This window comes from Lissotriton helveticus (genome assembly GCF_964261635.1).
Source record: "Lissotriton helveticus chromosome 1_1 unlocalized genomic scaffold, aLisHel1.1 SUPER_1_unloc_33, whole genome shotgun sequence".
Lineage (NCBI taxonomy): Eukaryota > Metazoa > Chordata > Amphibia > Caudata > Salamandridae > Lissotriton > Lissotriton helveticus.
Window position 1 is genome coordinate 1,413,564 of NW_027611674.1, and position 21,841 is coordinate 1,435,404.

Consider the following 21,841-nt stretch of genomic DNA (forward strand, 5'->3'; position numbering starts at 1 on the left):
GGCACACCTCTCTTCCTCAATTGTTTTCCCCGCGGGTTCTCCCGCCCAAAGTGGGGGGTAGAACCAGAGGGGAACTGTTGCTGAAAGCGACAAATGGTCTGGAGAGTCTCACAAAGGTGGCATGCCTTTGAAGCTTCCCCTTCGTGAACCCTGCCCATCCTGGGGGTGGAGGCATGGCACCTCGTCCCAGGATGTGCATTGTTTCAGACCCCCGAGAGCATCAAGCTCTCGACCTAGGGGTCCAGAAACAGGTCTGGTGGTGGCAGCCTAAGCAGCCACTCAGTCAGGTCACTCGGAGTTTGTCGAGTTTCAGGGGGCATTTCTAAGATGCCTTCTGTTGTGCATTTTACCTTAAATCCCACACTGGCATCAGTGTGGGTTTAATATGCTGAGAAGCTTGATATCAAACTTCCCAGTCTTCAGTGTAGCCAATATCGTGTTGTGGAGTTCGTAATGACAAGCTCCCAGCACCATATATTCTTAATGGCAGCACTGCACTTACAGTGCGCGGGAATAGCCTTGGGCACTGTAGGGGTACAGGGCTCATGCACCTGTACCCTCACCACTGGCATTGAAAGTATGCCAGGGCAGTGGTTTGTGGGCATGGCACACAAGGATTTGTGCCATGTCGACTCTTCAGTTTGTTCTGCACCAAGACACGCAGACTGCAAAGGAAGTGTGTGAGTGTCAGGGTACAGGGCCTCTAAGGGTGGCACAATAAGTGCTGCAGCCCTTAGAGGCGTTCTCTGTCACAGTGCCCTGGGTACCTGTGGTACCATTTACCAGAGTCTGACATGTAGCCAGAGATGTCAATTGGGTTAGTTTTGGGGAAAGAACAAAGGCTCTGGGAACCTGATTGGCAGGGACCCAGGGTACACCAAGAAAAAGTGCATCAGTAGTCTAGCAAAAAGTGGGGGGGTTACTGCAACAGAAACCCACTATCCTAAAGGTAGCGGAGATGCCAAGGACAGCTAGAGAAACAAAGGTGATAAGCCCCCTCTTGGCTCTCCCTGACCTGGACAGGGTAGCTGGAATGAGGAGTGTTTTATAGCCATCCAGGTGATAAATATTGTCTACAGCCCAAGTTTCCTGAAGGCATATCACATAAAAACTCTTAACAAGGGCCAACCATTCGGTGTTCTGGATCTTACTCTCCAGCCCCGCGATATTCCAAGAAAGAAATTTACACCCTCCATTCACACTCCATGCCTGTTCCGGTGGCGATACATTTCCCTGGGATGCGGGTGCCACAGGGTCCTAGGGATCCACACATCGTCAATCTCCATCTTCCTATGAGCTCAGAGGAGTAAACCTATTTCCTGTGCTTACTCCTGTAATCCCCTCTGCACGACCCCTATGGCCCACATCTTGGAGCCGCTCGCGCTGGGACCGTAGTTGGTAATAATGGGGACTGTAGAAGTGTCAAGATTGCTGAGTTCCAACACCTGTAGTTAGACTGGGCAACCGTGCTTAAGATTCAGTTGACCATGACTGGATTGTTAAAATTGATGATAATGCAGTCCCCCAGTCAGGATTTCTTGGCGCTACCAACCCACTGTGTCCGGTGCACCATGAGAATTTGGTTTTCCACCCTAAGCCCAGGGTCAGTGTTGGAATTGATCCAGTGCACCACCTTACTGTTCAGCTGGTAAAAGTCTTCCTTGGTCCCGGGGTTGAGGCATGGTACTCACACCACAACAAGCGGAGTGGACTCAGGTAGGAGATGAACAGAGCCCAAACTAGGAGAATAGTTATTCTAGTCCCCGGGGCATGGCTTCCAGCCCCTCCCACCTGTCATCGGAACTGTACAATCCGCCCACTTTGAAACCCTGAGATTGCAGAGATTGAAAATATACTGAGTTCTGGGTGACCCCCGCCCCCCTCCGGTTGGCTGGACGGTCTTTAGGGTCAGTCCTGAGCATAATAGGTGGCATTGTATCTCCTACCATGTGACTAGGCTGCTTTGTGATAGACACTGCTCTGTCTCCTACCTCCGTGCCACTACCACTGGGACTGGAAATGGTGGTCGAGATCGTAGGCCTTGTAGGAGGGATACTTGTGGAGAGAAGGACACGGTCCCCTTGCAAAGAGGCGATCAGTGCAGACAGGTTGCTTTCCAGTGCAGAAAGTTGTAGTAGGATGGGGTCCAATTTAGTTCCAAGTGCTGACAGCAAGGCCGCTTTGAGCATGTCTAACGAAATAGCATCCACGTTAGGCACTACTGAGTGGACTGCTGAAGATGACTACGATCCAATGTTCTTTCTGCGTTTACAAGGGCCCCCAACCAAAGGGCGCTTCCTCTTAACGCCTCCTGGGCCCAACCCATTGCTAGGGGTCATGTCAGAGGCTGACCGAAAAATTGGCGACTGGGCACCGACCCATGTGACAACAACTGGTGTAAGGAGGACGATACCCCCAGCCTGGTCTTGAGGCATATGGAGTAGTTTCTTACCTGTAACTCCAGTTCTGTAGTAGGGGTATCTCTGTTATAGTCATAATCTAGTGAATAGTCCCGCCCATGTGTGTGGACCCCGGAGCAATCAAAAATAATCTCTTAAGCTGTCTTTATTGCAGTACCGCATAGACACTTAAGAGTACATTAAAGACAATAATGCAGCCTGTACCTACAAGTCTAAACTGTCCAGTACTTCAACTAGAAATGCCAAGGATATTACACCAATATCACATCGGCTGCCAAGCCATGCCCCGTGCCTGGCCTATGTTATTTAATTATTTGCGTCACATTCTCCTCGTGCCTGCCTGTGTTATTGTATTGTTTGCGTCAGATTCTCCTCGTGCCTGTCCTGTGTTATTGCATTGTTAGCATCAGATTCTCATAGTGCCTGGCCTTTGTTATTGCATTGTTTGAGTCAGATTCTCCTAGTGCCTGGCTTGTGTTATTGCATTGTTTGAGTCAGATTCTCCTAGTGCCTGGCCTTTGTTATTGCATTGTTTGCATCAGATTCTCCTAGTGCCTGGCCTGTGTTATTGCATTGTTTGCATCAGATTCTCCTAGTGCCTGGCCTGTGTTATTGAATGGTTTGCGTCACGTTTTCCTAGTGCCTGGCCTGTTTTATTGCATTGCTGGCATCATATTTTCCTAGTCCCTGGCCTGTGTTATTGCATTGTTTGCGTCACGTTTTTCTAGTACCTGATCTGTGAGATTGCATTGTATGCACTGCTCTTGCTATGTTATTATTCTAATAGTTGCAGCTTTTCTAACAAACATGGTACCTTTTATTCCAATCAAGTGCATCTGACTGCAAGGACACTGCACTCTTCCTGCAGGAGCAATCGATTTCCTATTTATGTAGCAACAGACAGCACAACATGTCTGCCAGAGATGTCGTAGGGTCAGAAACAGTACATATGTAAGTAGGTATGATGCAAAACAAACTGTTGAGTAAGATTTTAAACGAAGAATCTGCTATGATAGATGGCGAAACATCAGCAGTAGGACAATGGTACATGGAATGATATTGGTAGATTGCAGTGCGTGTCACTTATTGTTCTTTTCTTCCACTCTCATGGCGGCACGACGTGAAATATGTACATGTCATCATGACTCTGCTTTTCCTTTGTAACCAAAACCTGTAAATGATATATTGCAAATTCGAAGAATGTTTGCCTGAAGCCGAATATTCTGTATAAAGAGAGAAGCCTGACTTTGTAAATTCGAGCAGTCTCCTGAGAATATACTTCCCCGTGTGTTGTACTTCTAGGATACTTGTTACCTTGGTTGCAGCCAATAAATCGATCTTTGACTTCACCTAGAAGACTCTTGAGTTTCTGTGGTCTGGATCAGGAAGAACCCGAGGTCTCTGGGTGTACCCTGACACCGCTGGGTTACCGGTTCTGTGCCGGTTCTTAAAAACCCAGTACCTCAGCTGGCGCCCAACGTTTGGGGCGATTCCAGTGGTACCAGTCAGCCAGAGGATCGTGAGGAGCTTCGTGTGAAAATTCCAGAGGACGGCCAACCACCTCATCGACCCCTGCATGTCGACGTGGTCCGAAGGTCTTTGCTGCGATGTTCCCCGCTTCCCGACGGCTACAAGGACTGCTGCCCTGGCTATCGCCCTGATTTGGACCCTTGAAGTTTGGTAGAGCAAAACACTAAGATGAGTCTTCTGGTGACGTCATTGATATCTCAGTTAAGTATAAGTGGAGCGTCTCCCAGTCCTTAGTTGGTCTTAGCCTTGGGTATCCTTTGGGATAATTGTTGGTACTTGCAAGCACCAAAACCGAAGGACTCGTGTATTCACGAGAAATATCGTAATCGATAATCCTTTGAAGTTTGGAACTAGACTAGAGAGCGAAGATGCCTAGTCTTAGACTTGGAAATTTGTTTTGCCTTGGTTGTAATAATAGGGACTCCCGATTGGAGGACTCATGTCCGGTTCCTCCGGTTGGAACTCCAACCTACGAGTTATATGTCAAACACGGAGTAGGCCCCATCACATACAATGAAGTGTGGATCAAATACACAAGGAAAGATGGTGTTTTAAAATGGCCCCAATATGGTAGCTTTGATGCCGAAATCTTAGACAACCTTGAAGTTAAACTGTTCAAAAAGAAAGCCCGGCCGGCGATGTTTGACTCTTTTCGCCTATGGCGTAAGGAGGCCAAACAAAAAGAAATCAAATTAGCTAAGAAAAATAAGAGAGAAGGGGGAATGTCAGTAATGCAAGCTGCTATGCAGTTTAAAGACAATGAAGAAGAGCAGATGAGTGAGCAGTTGCACAGGCAACGTAAAATGGCAATAGATAAATGTTATCCAGTTTTGCCGTCTCTTCAGCAAGAGGCAGCAAAAGAGCGTGAAAAAGATCCATTGATGTCACATTTGTTAAGTTCACCACCCCCCTATGCGCAAAATGCCACGGCACCCCCGCAACCTTTAGTTGTACAACCTGCGCCTCCTATTCCTCCTATTCAGCACTCACCAGCTGTTCTCCAGCTGGCTCCTATCCCTATGGTGCAGCCTCCTCAAGGCCCACCGATCACACCTGTTTCACCTGCGCTTTCCACAATTTTGCCTACTGTACTTTCTACTTCTCCTAATGCTCCCTCTACGATTTTGCCTAGTGCTCCTTCTATGTCTCTTGATGCCTCCTCTGCTATTGTCTCTGCTCCTGCCTTATCTCACCCCGTTGTTCCACCCGTTCTTCCCTCAGTTTCACCTTCCATTCGGCAGAAAATGGCCAGCACTGTCACTAACCTTTTCTCACCTCTTTTCGGGTCGCCTACTACGACCCCTAAAATGGAACGAAGACAGTTGCGAAGTCGACTGCCTGACTATCAAGAGAGAGACTCACTGAATCGTTTGGCACGGAAATGGGTGATGGACACTGTGAAGTATGATGTAGAGTCTGTCATGGAAGTCTTGCATCAATGGGAAGCACCGACGCAGAGATATTATTTTGAACAGATGTGTGTTTTCCTTTGCGAGGATTTGGAAGACAATGATCTGGAATGCAACCCGCAATAATTGTGTCGTGTACGGTTTAGGTTTGGAGAGGGCATGATTGTAGGTCCCGATGTAGAGCAAGCGGTTGAAATATTGTTATCATATCGGAGTAAGGGGAGCAGTTCTGGATCACAATTTGAACCTGGTGCGTCTAGTAGGAAAAAGGCGCAACAATACTCCATGAGAGAAGTCCCCCCACAATGGAGAGATGGCGACATAACTGTTAACCCACCTATTCTGCCACACTTTCAGCGTGTATGGGTACATGTCCCATGGAAGCGAGCTGAAGTTTTAGCACTTAAACAGACATTACCTGATCCGCGTAAAAATCCTGCAGGGTATTACAAAGAGTTGTCACAAACTGCTGGGTCATGCATAATGATTTTAGCCGATATCGATATGTTATTTGGGAATGTTGTTCCACAGCCTTTATGGGGTAAAATTCGTCATACAGATCATGATCAGGAATTAGGTGACTCATGGGCTAATATTGCTGCTGCAGATGCCCGACAAGTTGATGGTGCTAAGCCTGAGCCTTTGATAGCAGAACTCCCTGGTAGAATAGTTGATTACATGAAAACGATAATGCCTGCAATACGCGTAAATTGGGATACGTTATCTGCATGCAAGCAAAAGAAAGAAGAAACTGTCTCCGATTTCTTCACCGGGTTTGAAGAAACATTTGTCGACCACAGCGGTCAAGATATGACCACAGAAGGTGGTCAGAGATTGTTTGTCAATAAATTCGTGCACAATCTGCTTCCAGAATTGTGTAAAAAGTTAAAGGATTCGGAAAGTTCTTGGGCTGTGTCATCTTCAGCGCAGATATTGGCTACTGCACAATATTACGAAAATAGAGACAAGGACAAGAAAGATAGAGTAGAAAAGAAAACTAAAGAGCTGAAAACAAAGGTTTTGCTACAGCAAGCCTATCCGCCACGTGGTGGTGGTAATCAAAATAATAATGGCCAGAATAATTTTCAGCAGCCTCAACAGTATCAGAGGAACTCGCCAAGAGTCGAGTACACTCAGCCACGTGTCCCTGTAGGCCCCAAGCAGTGTTCATATTGCAAAGGAGAAGGTCATTTCAAGTATAGTTGTCCTATTTTGTTACAACGTGCAAATGGTGTTTCTGGTGCAAGAGGTCGTGGTGTTCAGCAAGCGCCTAGAGGTAGAGGACGTGGAAACATCCCTCAGAACGCACGTCCCCTTCCACCACAAAATTCTATGAATAGGTTCGATCAGCAGAACAACGCATCTGACAGGACAGCTCAATACTATGTTGTTGATTACTATACAGAAGATGAGTATTTGGAGGGTAATGATTGCTAGGACAGCCATAGACAAAGAGAGGGAGTTGTTTCAGTTCCAGTAGATCAGAGCGGACCTTACATTGAGGTGATTACATCAGGTGTGTCAGAGCCTTTTCTGTTGGATACTGGTGCTACAAAGAGTTCTATTATGCACTCCAAACTCCCTGGCGCACCTTTGTCTGGCGAAATTAACGTTTCTGTAGGTTTTTCTGGCGCCGCAGTTAGAAATCCGATTTCTGACCCTTTGTCTCTTTCTGTTGGTCCTTGCGAATTCGAAGCACCCCTCATTCTGACAACAGGTTGTGGTGAAAACTTGCTAGGATTGGATTTGTTAAATAGATTGTATGCGACTTTGTACTGTTCTCCTTCAGGAGTACAACTTACTTTAGGCAAGAAAGTGGTTTCTCCCATGTATTTGTCGAGGGATAAACTTCCAGCAGAATTGTCATTTCTTCCAGATATTCTTTGGGCCGCTGGTCCTAATGATGTAGGCCTTTTAGAAATTCCACCATATGTTGTAACATTGAAAGCCAACGTTAAAATGCCACAAATTCCCCAATACAAAATCTCGAGTGAGGGTGGAAAAGCCTTGCTAGCGATCGTTTACGAATTGATTGAAAAGGATGTGATTGAAGAAACACGAGGCAACGTTTGCAATAGTCCAGTTCTGCCTGTTTTAAAACGAACTGACCCCCTCAGCCACCTGTGTACAGATTCGTGATTGATCTTAGAGAGGTGAATAAAATAGTTGTGCCACAATTCCCAGTTGTCCACGACATTACCACAATATTGACCATGATTCCAGCTTCTGCCTCTTGGTTTTCGGTGATCGATCTAAAGAATGCTTTCTTCAGCATCCCGATTGCTGAGGAAAGCAGGGATATTTTTTCCTTCAGTTTAGGAGGTCGAAGCTTCCGCTTTAAATGCGCTCCTCAGGGCTACTGTGAAAGTCCATCAATATACAGTCAAGCTCTAAAAACACAGCTTGATACGATTGTTTTACCTAAAGGTGCTGCTCTTGTACAGTACGTGGATGATTTGCTCATTGCTGCAGACACTGAGGAAATTTGTAAAAAGGCAACGCTGTCATTATTGCGTCATCTGTGTGAACTTCATCACAAGGTGTCACTTTCCAAACTGCAATATTGCCGACAAGAAGTGACCTACTTAGGTCACCTCTTATCAAAGGAGGGAAGGAAACTGACCCCAGAAAGAATTCAGGCAATAGCGAAATTGAATGTGCCAAGAACACAGAGAGAAGTGCGTGCTTTCTTGGGCATTACATCATACTGTAGACAGTGGATTCCGAATTTTTCGTTATTAGCCAAACCCTTGGTGGCATTAACGTGCAAAAATACACCCAATCCCATTCCTTGGTCTGAAGAGTGTCAGAAAAGTTTTCTTGAATTGCGCACAGCATTGTGTTCGGCTCCTGTGTTAGGTACCCCCGATTATAGTAAGCCTTTCACATTATATGTCCACGAGAAAGAGGGCTGTGCATTGTCTGTGTTGACTCAGTTGTTTGGAGGTAGGCAGCGTCCATGTGCCTATTTTTCGTCAACTTTGGATCTGGTAGCTAAAGCATTGCCAAGTTGTTTAAGAGCCACAGCAGCAGCAGCAGCTGTTTCTATTCGACAGTCTGCTGGTCTAGTAATGAATAATACACTAGTCGTGATGGTCCCACATTCAGTAGACACGTTGTTAAATAGAACCAAGACACAGCACTTAACTAGTGCTCGACTGTCCAGTTACGAATTGACATTACTAGCGAGTCATGTGCACATAAAAAGGTGCAGTACCTTAAACCTAGCTACATTGTTGCCAATTGCAGAGGAATCAGATGTTTCAGAACAGCACGATTGTTTTCTCAGAACAGAGGAAGAGACGAAAGGGAGAGTAGATCTATCCGATACTTCTCTTGCTGAATGTGATGGTACATTATGGGTGGATGGTTCGTGTTTCAAGCTCCCGAGTGGTGACACGACTGCAGCATATGCTGTCACGACTTTGCATACAGTTGTTGAAGCTGCGCGTGTGCCACATAATTCAGCTCAAGCAGCAGAATTAATTGCACTCACAAGAGCATGTGTATTGTCCAAAGGAATGAAAGTGACTATCTACACTGATAGTCAGTATGCATTTGGAGTGGCTCACAGTTTTGGACGATTGTGGAGAGAACGTGGGTTCCTGACTTCGCATGGAGCTAAGATTCAGCATGGTCAGTTGGTGAATGAGCTTCTTGAATCACTGACCTTGCCCCTGCAAATGGCGATTGTGAAATGTAGTGCTCACAAGAAGGTGACTGATGATGTTGGTCATGGAAATGCATTTGCTGATGGGATCGCGAAAGAAACGGCAAAGAAGGTAATGAGCCGAATGTATGTTGCAGGCCCTGCAAGATGGACTGGTGATGTTGGAATGTGTGAAGACACAATAGAGAGTGTGAAGTCCATTCAAGCTGAGGCCACAGAGAAAGAATTGAGCACGTGGAGAGAAAGTACGGGAAGAATGGATACAAATGGTTGTTGGATTGAATTATCAGAGCATCAGAGATGGTTGTTACCCGATGCATATGTGCTTGCAGTGGTTACAATGGCTCATGGGATGGCTCATATCAGCGTGAAAGGGATTTGCGAGTTGTTGGCCCCAGTATGGAAGAATTCAGGGATTCCCAAGTGTGCAGAGAATGTTGTCAAGAATTGCATGGTATGTCTGAAACACAATCCTGGTAGGGGAACCCCAACTCCAGCTGGTCATTTTGCACCTCCTACGTACCCGTTTGAGGTTTTGCAGCTAGATTTCATTCACATGGAGAGGTGCAACAATTTAAAATACGTACTCGTTGTTTGTGCCTTCTCAAGATGGGTAGAAGCCTATCCCCTAAAAGACAATACTGCCTTGTCCACAGCAAAAGCCCTTGTGAAAGAGTACTTCCCCAGGTTTGGAATGCCTAGAATGGTCTGGTCTGATAATGGAAGTGAATTTGTGGGTCGTGTGATGAAGAGAGTGTGTGAAGGGCTAGGTATTCGGCAGAAGTTCCACGCTGCAAATCACCCCCAATCAGCTGGATTCGTAGAATGTTACAATGGCACTTTAAAACTTAAACTGGCCAAAATCCAAGCGAGCACGGGTCTTAAATGGCCTGACGCTCTACCCTTAGCACTCCTGTCCACTAGAATGACTTTGTATTCACGAGTGAAACTTAGTCCATATGAGATCGTTTTTGGCCGGCCAGCCAACATATGGGGATTGCCTAGACCCACTAAGTTCAGCGAGCTTGAACACCCTATTTTGCTTAATTATCTGTATGAATTGACGGCTAAATTGCGTGTTTTGGATCAACAGGTCCACAACACCCTGCCTCCGGTCTCTGAGACTCCGGGTCACGCCATTGACCCCGGTTCCTGGATTCTTGTCCGCAACTTTCAAAGAACGAAGAACGACCAGCCCAGGTTGACCGGGCCTCATCTCGTCCTTCTTTCTACAAGATCAGCCGTTCAGGTGGAGGGGAAGGCCAACTGGGTTCACGGGATCCATTGTAAAAAAATCCCTTTCCCTCTGCCCTATGACCAGTGGGTCCAGAAGGGTGTCGCTGACCCAGAACCTGATACCGTGTCACATGCCGTCCCTTTAATGACTTGCATGTAAAAAGAACTGACTCTGAGTGAGAAAGTGAAAACCTTTTGCACAAGGCTGTGCCACCACCTAATCGATTGAACACTACAGAGCCTGACCTCTTGTTCCAGGATCAGACAATACCTGGAAAACAACGATATAATTTGAGACCGAGGAAAACGAACTAATAAAACACTTTCTTTTTGCAATTTGAGACCAAGATCCATGGACTAATAAATAGGTATTTCTTTTTCCTCCCAAATACTATTTTTGAAAGTGCAGCTCTCCCATCTAAGAAACTTGCTTATTTTTGTTTTTCGAACCGCCATCCGGGTTCCGCTGCTAGGGCCGCGGTTGATTAAAGTCTTTGGGGTGCAGCTGACTACGTTAGGTCGGTAGTTCTGGTTGGTCCAAGGGAGTTGCCCTAGACTGACAGAAGCATCCCTTAGCAGAGGCAACCTCCCACCGCGGGCAGCACTTTAGAGAGGATGGAGTTTCCCGATGTGGAGAGACCTGCCAAATGGACGAATTTTGGACAAAAATTGTGCAACGTGATGACAAGGAAAAGTTTTATAATATTGTGTATTTCTATGCTATTCAGTATGACGATATTTTTGATAAGTTACGTTTTATTTTATTTTCGTGTAACATTTGCACCCACTGCATCACCCATACCTCCTCCCACTGTTTCCTCTCATTCTTTCCACCCTCTGCCTGACCACGAATCAAATAGGAGATTGGAATTCATTAATAACTCCTTTGTTCAGTTGTTACACCAACACCAACTTGTAATGAACACAACTAACTGTTGGGTGTGCGGTCTTATGCCTCACACAGCGGATAAAGGTATCCCTTATTTGGTCCTGCCATTTAGTCACAATGGTTCTGTATGGGCATATAGGACAATGTTCATATATGCACACGAAATCTACCCCCTACGTTCTGTAACAGACAATCCTAGAAAAAGTGCTCTAGTCAAGGGTATAGTAGACATTATTAAGGAAGGTATTTCTTATGAGACTATCCCGAGAGATGAGACACTAGTCTACATAGGATGGAACATGACTTGATATGGAGCTATTCTGAGTGAGAAACAGCAAGCTAAGAGATCGTCCCCGATTTGGATTGTACCCCATCAGGGTCATCTGTATCTGCAAGGTAATGGCACAAATCCCAGGGCTCCGTTAGGGAAGAGTGTCTGTACTGAAACGTATGTTTTTGGATCTCAGACTTCCCCTGCATTTTTAGCAGCTAAGGGTACCTATTTCATCTGCCACGATAGAGCCTATACATGGTTGCCCCCTGACTTTTCGGGCTCATGTTTTGTTTCCTTCCTGTTGCCTCCCACCTACACAGCAGCGGCAGACTACCACAGGACAAGGATAGTTAGAGGTGTTTTGAGTGAAGAAGACACTGCAGGTCAAGAATTTGGGGACTTTGCAAAGGGTTTTCTGCCGTTCTGGGGATCCATGGCTAACAGCAGGAACATTAGGCAATTGACCAGGGTAGTTGAGTCCACCGTGATTGACACTGCTGGTGCCCTTAGTAACTTGACTGCTGAGCTCCAGTCGGATCGACTTATGACCCTTCAGAACAGGGTCGCTTTAGATGTCATACTTGCAGACCGAGGTGGGGTATGTAGATTGATCCAATCGAGTTGTTGCGTTTTCATCCCAGATAACGCTCCAACAGTGTACCAGGCCATCTCCAAACTACATAAGATTTCCGAATCTATTCATTTGGATGAAGGAGATTGGTCGTTAATGGGATGGTTCTGGGAACTGATATCTGCCTGGGGATGGAAAATTCTAATGGTCATTGGGATGGTCTTAGCCATTCTTTTCCTGTTCTGTCTATGCATACAGTGTGCTCCTGCAATATGCGGCCTTTGCGTCACATCATGTGTAAGGAAGCCTGTATCAAGAGATGAACTGAGTACTAGAATGATGTTACAGCAACATCTCAATGACTTTAGGAATATAGATCTGGACTCAGATTAACATGAGGATAGATTAATTGCCTATGTAAGGGCAAAAGGAGGGTTTGTGGTTCTGAAGATTCTGGATTCATGTAATCGTTCTGGACTCGAGAATTAAAACTTCGTCGAAACATGACGAATTTGGTATCAAAAGACCGAGAATGACGAGCACACCATGTACATATATTTTCAGCATATTCGAGTGATGATTTCACCTCGAAATCGTCAATTGCGTTCTGAACCATTGGCCTCCATTTATGTGTTGCCCTTTACATAGGCCTTAATCCAGCTGAATTCAATTCCACAAGGACACGTACTCCTTAATCGACTTTCCTATGACCTGTACAAGTTGGAACCATTGCCCCAGGCCGAACTCGTTAGGTCAGTTCCCCTCCCAGTGCCCGAACAAGATAGCATCAAGGCTCAACAAGCCATAAAACCATTTCAGCGCGCACACCTGCCGTATCTTGCTCCCATCTGTCTCTACTCTTTTTGCTTCACTTACTTTATGGTGGGGAGGTGCCTGTTTTATTGGGGGTCCACCGATATCTGATGAAATGTTGGGCCTTGCCGGGTGATTTGTTGTGGGCAGCACGACGTGAAATATGTACATGTCATCATGACTCTGCTTTTCCTATGTAACCAAAACCTGTAAATGATATATTGCAAATTCGAAGAATGTTTGCCTGAAGCCGAATATTCTGTATAAAGAGAGAAGCCTGACTTTGTAAATTCGAGCAGTCTCCTGAGAATATACTTCCCCGTGTGTTGTACTTCTAGGACACTTGTTACCTTGGTTGCAGCCAATAAATCGATCTTTGACTTCACCTAGAAGACTCTGAGTTTCTGTGGTCTGGATCAGGAAGAACCCGAGGTCTCTGGGTGTACCCTGACACCGCTGGGTTACCGGTTCTGTGCCGGTTCTTAAAAACCCAGTACCTCAGCAGAGAAGGTTGAAAGATCTGAGTCTTGATACTGGCAAATAGACTGGTAATCCCTGAGGGGGTTCAGTTGGTCTGTGTGTTGCCATGGCTGTCCAGGGGGTGTAAGAAAATGTCAGCAATTTGTGGAGGGCCCTCTTTTGGGTGAGAACCACCCAACTTCATGCAATATGGACTTGAGGGTTTGTGTCTGCGCAGGATGCGTTACATTTTGATAGCAAAATGGAGGACCTTGTCCAAAGTGGATTGATGTTACCAATGATTAACATCTTCAGTTACAACAGATAGAGAAAACAGTGGCGGCTCCCCCATTGGGGCTTGTTGCGTTGCCTCACTGCTTTCTGGCAGTGCGAGAAGGCAGAAACATAAATGGTAAAAACTACCATTAATGTTTCTGCCTTCTTGCACTGCGTGAAAGCAGAAGTGCCTCTGTTTCTGGTTGGGGGCGGGCGGGTGGGCGTCATGCTTGAGGGCGGGGGGGAGTGGCTTGCCTACTGTTGTGGGTACTGACTGTTTGGTCGGCCCCAGTGTCAAACAAAGTAGTCATGCACACTCCTGCCGGGGGGCTCTCCGCTGCGCCTAACCAATCACAAAGCGTCGTGATTGGATTAGGGGAGCAGGAAGAGGGAGGCGGCCTAAAAGGGCGCCAGGACTCCAGAGCAAGCAGGAGCTAAGACAGCGGAGCGTGATGCGGTCCCAGAGGACGCAGGTACGTTTTTTATTTTATTTAGGTAAGATACTGATAGATTACCTCCCCCCCCCCCGCTTGTACTCACCCGCTTTGCCGGCCGCAACTGTTTACATGATACCATGGGATTCGATTAAACGTTCCCACCATAAATGCTTCTTCTTCCTAAAATTATGGAACCCTATCATTGAAAACAATTGGGCTATATATCAACAGCAGGGGTCTTCTTTGATTTTCAGTGCCTGGTAGCCCTGTTTGCATGAATTTGTGTATTAATATGCCAAGGTTCTTACGTATAGTGTCAACTGATCACCATCGTTTCTCAAGCTGACAAAACCAAAAGCGTTCTCTGTTAACAAGCAAGATGCTATCACGGTTTTCCAGTGTACCTTATCCTCCGACCTCTGACTCATTTTGTAGAGAAGGCTTGTGCAGTGGCGTAACGAAAGTTGGAGGGGCAAGGTTCACAGAGGGGCCCCTGCTCCGGATTTAATCTGGAGCTCTCTGGCTTCAGTACAGTGCTGAGGGAGACCCCGTACTGCGGGGCTTGTGTCGTTGCTATCTATTCAGGAACTTTCTTTTAATAACCGCATAGCCACGTAACAGTTGAGCTGAAAAAGACACCGGAATAAAAAGATGGTGTTTTCCCAAGTGGAGTATTGGTTAATAAACATAGTCTGTGAGTCTCAAACACAGTACACATAAAGCCGCCCACCCAGGGTAGATGATACGGTTGTATCAACGTCTAGTGCAGTTATCTGCATCAACAACGTTCTTTACTAAGCTCTCAACTGTGGATTACCATTAGCATCTTAAATCCTGCAGTCTCGGCACTGTAAAACCGAGCAAAAACAAATCAAACTAGAATACGATATACATAGCATGTGCATATTTACTGATCTGTTGTGTCCTGCAAACACTATTCCATTCTGATGACAGGCTTTTCAGGAGTCATTGGAGGGTTGAGCGCTGAAGTGCCTGGCCTTGCCTGCAAGAACTCTCTGCCTGTTTTCTGCTTCCCGCCGAGCTGCTTGTGTTCCTGCTTGGAAATCGGCATCTCTCCCGACACAATCTGCCATTTCAAAGATGCTGCCGTATTTTATGTTGATAATATCTTAATAGCCTCCCCTGCTTAGGAATACGATCTAAATGACCCGTCCTCCAGTCCACCCTGCCAGGGCCGTATCTGTGAACCACGGATTGTCTTCCCTGCAGTGTCGTCGACCAGATGCCAGACAAGCAGGAGGCATCTCACACTCTCACTGCCTGTTATGTGTGGCTCAGTCCTTAATCTTTACGATAGTGAAATTTATTATTCTTTTCCTGCTAACAAGCTGTGTGGCTAAACTCTCATTCACAGAGGCTGCAGAGGCACCAGAAGTCCTCTGCGGGGCTTCCCGAAGAGGGACACATAACCATGGGGTCAGGCCACTTTTATCTTGGCTGTTTTTAGGTGTAGTCGCAGCAGGGAATGTACGAAAGCAGTTTTTCACTCCCCATCTTGTGCAAAGTGCCAGTGGGTGGGTCAGTTCAAGACTTAGGGCCAGATGTAGGTAATCCAGATTTACCGATTCTAAAATATCGAATTTTACCGATTCGGAATTTTAGAATCGGTAAATGGGATGTAGGTATTCATTCGGTAAGTATTACGGGATCGGTAAGATTTGGTAAATATAATACCGATTCGGTAAAAGGGGGAACACATTGAAGGGTGGCAGGGTGTCACTTTGACACCCTGTTGCACCCCTAAATAGTGTATGGGTGCATATGTGGCACACCTACATGCCCTAAGGGCATGTATGTCTGCCACATGGCACTGTAATAATTTGAAAAAAATTGCTTCTTTTGGGGTTTTTGATATTTACCACCAACTTGTAGTTGGTGGTAAATAACAAATCCTAAAATGGGAAAAGTACTCATTTGAGTGCTCCCTACATTAAGGTCTCGGTAATTTACCGAATCGGTATTTAAGAATTCGGTAATTTACAGATTCCTTAAATTACCGATTCGGTAAATTATCGAATTCTTAAATTAGGCCCCTACATCTGAAAAGCCTAATACCGGTCGGTAACGGCCGAAATTCTGTAATTTCGGCCATTACCGACCGGTATTAGGCTACCTACATCTGGCCCTTAGTTTTTTTTTTTAACCTAGCTACCTCATTACTCTTGGCATTTGCCCTTCTTTCAACAGACTACTATCGGAGCTGGCTGCGTGTTAAAGAATCACACCACAGGCTGCGTACGTACATAATAATCATAAGTGTTTGTTTTATTAAATCATTTTCATCTGCTATTGTGTTGTACAAACTGTGAAGAGTTAATTTTTTTTAATCGGGGCTGCATTGTGACAGGCGTTACCATACCAGAAACAACCTTTGTCTGCAATTGTTTAAGCAGTTCTTAGTTCATTAATTATTAACTTCTTTCGAGTGGTAGATGTATTCAACTGCCTCGCAATGACGTCGGGAATAACACCAATTCATCAGAAAAACTTTTCATTCATTGGCTAGGATTTTGTTTTCTCACACCGAGGCTCATCTAAAAGCTGAGTGAACGGGAACTAGCAGGCCTCGTTTTTTTAAAATCATGTTTTTAAAATATTTTCTTCTGTTCGATATGGCTCTGTCTTTGAATTTGCCCCCATGCTTGTCTACGCACGCTGGAAGCCATTGAGCATGGACTCTACGGGTATCACTTGTTGTGATGTAGTATGTGGGATCTGTCTCTGTGTAGCGTGTGGTAGTAGTGGAAGGCCTTATCTTAATTTAGGGTAGGTGTGGTCTGTCCGTGTTTTGGTGCAGGGCGTCAGTAGGAATGACGAATATGAGGTAGGAGTCCGAATAGTGGGATTACACTCTCAAATTTGCTTGAAAATGCACCATTTGCACCCTCCGTAGGTGGTTCAGTCTCGCTCGCTCGCCACAGTGAAGTACAACAATTGTTTTATGCCTCACCACTTTCAAATGTCACCAGCCGCCACTGAGAGAAATCCCAGGTACCTCTAGTTTTGAAAAGCTTCCTGCATGGGATGTTCAGATACAGTGGTTGAATTAAACCTTGGAACAGCACTTGTAGTGTTGACTTCTGGAGTCTTGTAGTGTGTGCTGTATGCAGTAGGACTGTCTCAATGCTCTACGGAGCTCATAAAATCCAGACTCTCATTCATCTCAGAGCTCGAGCTCTGTGGCATGACCAGTAGAACTGCAATAAAGAAGATGACCTAGAACAGTTCTACCTCTCCCAACCTTTGAACTGATCATTGAGGAAAGAAGACCTTGTCTGGAAAGCAGATCTACGCAAGGCACAGCTGACAGAAAGCCCCTGCCTGGAAGGAAGATCTGCACAAGGCACAGCTGACAGAAGTCCAGCCTGGCAGGAAGATCTGTACAAGGCTCAGCTGAGAGAGGTCCACCCTGGAAGGAAGATCTGTACAAGGCACAGCTGACAGAAGTCCACCATGGAAGGAAGATCTGTACAAGGCTCAGCTGAGAGAGGTCCACCCTGGAAGGAAGATCTGCACAAGGCACAGCTGGCAGAAGTCCACTCTGGAAGGAAGATATGCACAAGGCACAGCTGAGAGAGGTCCACCCTGGAAGGAAGATCTGTACAAGGCACAGCTGACAGAAGTCCACCCTGGAAGGAAGATCTGTACAAGGCACAGCTGACATAAGTCCACCCTGGAAGGAAGATCTGCACAAGGCACAGCTGACAGAAGTCCTGCCTGGAAGGAAGATCTGCATAAGGCGCAGCTGACAGAAGTTCTGCCTGGAAGGAAGATCTGCACAAGGCGCTGCTGACAGAAGTTCTGCCTGGCGGTGACCTCAAAGCAGTGAGAGATCCACAAACCACTAGACCCTTCAAGCCCAGCTAGCCACACTGGACACAATGTACATCAAAGGCCTGATTTAGATTTCAGGGGATGGTTTATTCCATCACAAATGTGACAGGTATCCTGCCCGTCCCATTAAAAATGCATTACATCCTGTGGCAATCATAATAAAGCAGACAGGATATATGTCACGTTTTGATTAGGCCTTGGAATAGTTCACAGAGTTTTACTCTGCAGAACTCCACGAAACTTCACACTCTGCGGACTTCCACAAGTGGCAGAGTTTGTTAAATTGCGCTGTTCTCACTGATCTTTCGTGCCAGGAGTTTGTCCTGCATTGTAAAATCAGCATGAACGGCACTACGCGTCACACCAGAGGGCGCTGCTGCTTTCTGCCGCTCGAATTGACATTCTAATTGAGTGGCAGCTTCATCAACGAGAATGGCAGATTTCTACACTCAAGTGGTCGCGACCTCCCTAAATTAGAAGTCTCACCAGGAGGAGGTCTTGCGCATAATATATTCTCACAAGCGCTCGCCACCTTACCGTTGGTGAACCGCTTGTGAAAAAAACTCAGTTCTGCATCACTTTGTGGAGTTTTTTGGAACTCGGCACCTGTCGGCAAAACTTCGCAAGCTCCCCCGGCAGAGCGGAATTCTTCTACCACCCCTAGTTTTCAGGCAATAATCTGTTGGACAAACTCCTAACTAGGCCCTATGTCTGCAATAAGTGTTGTAGAAGAAGTGAGATCCATGGCCTTGTGACTATCAGGTCATTATCTGACTTCTGATGAACCCCACAGAGTGAGTGGGCAGCCACAGGGCAGTAGGGGGGCCGAAGGACAGGAAATGAGATAAACTAGAAGATGGCAAATATGGAAAGGTAGAAATGCTGCATCACCGGTGGATAACTGACACCTCCTTCCGATCTTCCAAAGGCCCATCCATTCACAAAGTGGCATCCAGGGCCCCAAACGGACAACATCATGCCAGATGCCATGTAATGTTGGAAAAGGGGGAAAAAAGAGTAATATGCACACATCTGATGCGGGGATACGTAAGGTAAATTATTGGTTGTGATGGATTTTCTATAAGTACTAAATGACTGATATTGTTGAATATTAAATTATATGAATCAACGTTTGTTTGCCTTATCTGCGCTTATAATGTAAAGGACGGGCCTTACATTGAACCCCTCGCTCTGTTTTACACAAAAGCCCCGGAAGGAGCTGCATCTTACAGACTTTATCTACTTTAGGAAGAACTAAAGACTTGCTTTTTAAAGTTGTCTTCCAGGGCCAGAACCAGGCTCTGTAAGCGGCACTAGTTTCAGGGAGATGGACAGATGTTATGGCGATAGGAAACCCCCTCAACTCACAATAATGTTCCAATCTTCCAGGTTAGAAGAAACCAGAAATGCTTGAACCAAGGAGCTGTTGAAAGTGTCAAAGGTGACTTATGAACAGCGAGTAAAGACAGGAGTTGGTATTTGAGATGATCTTAAGTGAATAGGAAAGAATGAGAAAAAGTGTGTAAATGGAGTTACTTTTGTTGTATACTTCGTAAAAAGAGTTACTGGAAATTTTACAGCCCAGCCTGATCCATCTCTTTTTCTAAAATCTACTGTTGTTTAAATGAAATCTTGACCATATGCGTCTATCTTAAGCTATGCCTCTAGCACTTGGGTGCCCCGTGAGTTACTTTGCTCAGTTACTCTGTAAACATTGGTAAATCACCTCCTTTTCAGACATTAATAAGATGTCACGTGATCAAATGAACTTTTAGTTAAATATCTGTGTATGATGAAATATTCCTTGCTAAGTTTCAAAAGTGATAAAGAAGAAGGGGGAGATTTACTAAGATTTTGCACTGTGTTTACGTCACAAAAGAGGCACAAAATGGCGCAAAATCTTTTTTCCTAATTTACTTTCCAGCGCTAAACTTGTTTAGCGCTGGAAATAACGTTAAAGTAATGTGACATAGCATTGTTTGGCATTACTTTGTGCCATGGGGGTCTGCCAAGGTTGGTGCATGGGCGTTCCCGTGCAACCAGATAACTAGGTGCAAGGAAGGAGAAATGCTTTCATTTCTTCTTCCTTTTCTGACTTTGCATGTGTGCTGCACTGTACAACACGTATACAAAATGGTAAAAGCTTTCCCTCGTGTCGTGTAGTATTTTGTACAGGAAGGGTGTCCTTCCTGTACAAAACCCATGCTGGACTCACAGACACACACACGCTAGTGCTCTGGTGCTAAGGTGTGTGCATGGCGCAGGCCTTCTGTAATCAGTGCCGGCGCAAGGGAAAGGAAAGGAGAGAGCCATATCTCTGAAAATATGGTGCTCTCCTGTTCCCACTCGCGTAGCTAGGGGGGGTGAGGTGGGCGCTCCGCCCCAGGCGACACCATTTTTGAGGCGGCAGCCGTCCCGCGGCACTGGAGGCCCGTTGCGCTGAGGCGGCCTTTAAAATGTATTTGGGATTCTTGGGAACGATTCACTGGAACTAAAGAAGGAACACAGTGTCCCATAAATTATTAAGGCGGCCGCAACGGGCCTCCAGTGCCACGGCCGTGCTGGGGTAGAGTGCGTCTGAGGTCACGTGACGTCTGGAGGGAGAGAGAGGAAGTAGGCAAGCGGCAGCGGGGGAATCTGAGGCTATGTGCTGCACGAGACTCAAGTGAGTCTCTCTCTCAATGGCACAGCCTCCCGACACGATGCAATCATCCGGCGATTATCATGGCGCAAAACAGATACTGCAGGCAGCTGGCGGGCTAAGTCAACAGGGTGGCCAGCCAGGCCAGCCAGGCCAGCCAGGCCAGCGTGGCGCCTGAGGGCCGCCCAGGACGAGGGGCCCACATCAGCAGGCGCAGCCTGGAAGAACTGGGCTGCAGCAGAGAGAGAGTCCTCCAAGAACTGTAAAAGTAAGTGAGTGATTTAGTCGACTAAGTCGGTGACAGTAACAGGTGGTGCAACTGACATCATGCATGCAAAAAAATATTGGTAGCAAGATAAAAAGTGGCATTAAATGTATGTGGAAAATAACCCTGTGGTAATGAGGTAGCGCTTATGCAGTAATTTCATTCTTTTCAGGACGATGACGTAAGCAGAGAAACAGAAGGGGGTTCCCCACAGGGATTTGGATGGTCGGCAGGTTAAGGGGTTAAACAGAGCAAAAGATCAGCAATAAGAACCCTGCCGAGTCACAATACGTGACGTAAGCAGCACTGAACGGCACTTACATTATCAACCTTCATTGTCTGACACGCCAAGTTTATCCAGCAAGACAAAAGCGTGCACTTTCTTAAAGGATATGTTCAAGTGCCATCAGGTAATTTGGGTCATCTGAAGAACTATTACGTGCTTGAACTTGTTCCAAACACGGATATAGACAAACTAGAAAAGCAGATTGTTTTGTCGCATTTAATAGTTTACTCCAAAATATGACGTTTCCTGTATACTTTCCTCTTAATACATTAACAATCTATACAAACTAAAATTGGGAGTTGTCGATTAAATAAAATTAACAATGTAAGAATTTCAGTTGCGCTGTGCAATAGGGATTAAACACTTAGACATGTTTAATTAAAGTAATCAGAAGCGTAATAGTTGCAACACACTGACAATATTTGAAAAGACACATGTTAAAATTGGGGTGCAACAGAGTAGTGTGAGATTTTCGGTAAAAGCAAAACTGACCAGATTCCAGCTTTGGCTGCCAATATTTTTTCAAACTCAAAAACGGAGCCTGCTGATGAGAGACCAGAGAATTCATGAAATGCTTGTAGATCCAACTTCGTTTGCTATGTTTGCCATACATGTATGTGCATGTAACTTGCATGATCGAGGTAACTATTAGCAGCAATACTACGTGTCTCTCGGACATCTTTCAAGTGCTCACCGTCCTTCCCCCCCCCCGGGCCCCGGGCGCCACAAGCTCTAGCTACGCCCCTGCCTGTTCCCTTCCTGTCGCGCCACGCAGCATAGCCTCGCAGGGGGAGGGCTGCGCTGCATTGT

The 21,841-nt window shown here is 45.9% G+C and overlaps 1 protein-coding gene across 1 annotated transcript in view; it reads right to left on the reverse strand.

Moving 5' to 3' along the window:
- Positions 1-21,841, reverse strand: part of LOC144805924 (uncharacterized) — a 223,253-nt gene that overhangs the window by 53,218 nt on the left and 148,194 nt on the right. The gene's annotated exons all lie outside the window — the stretch shown is intronic.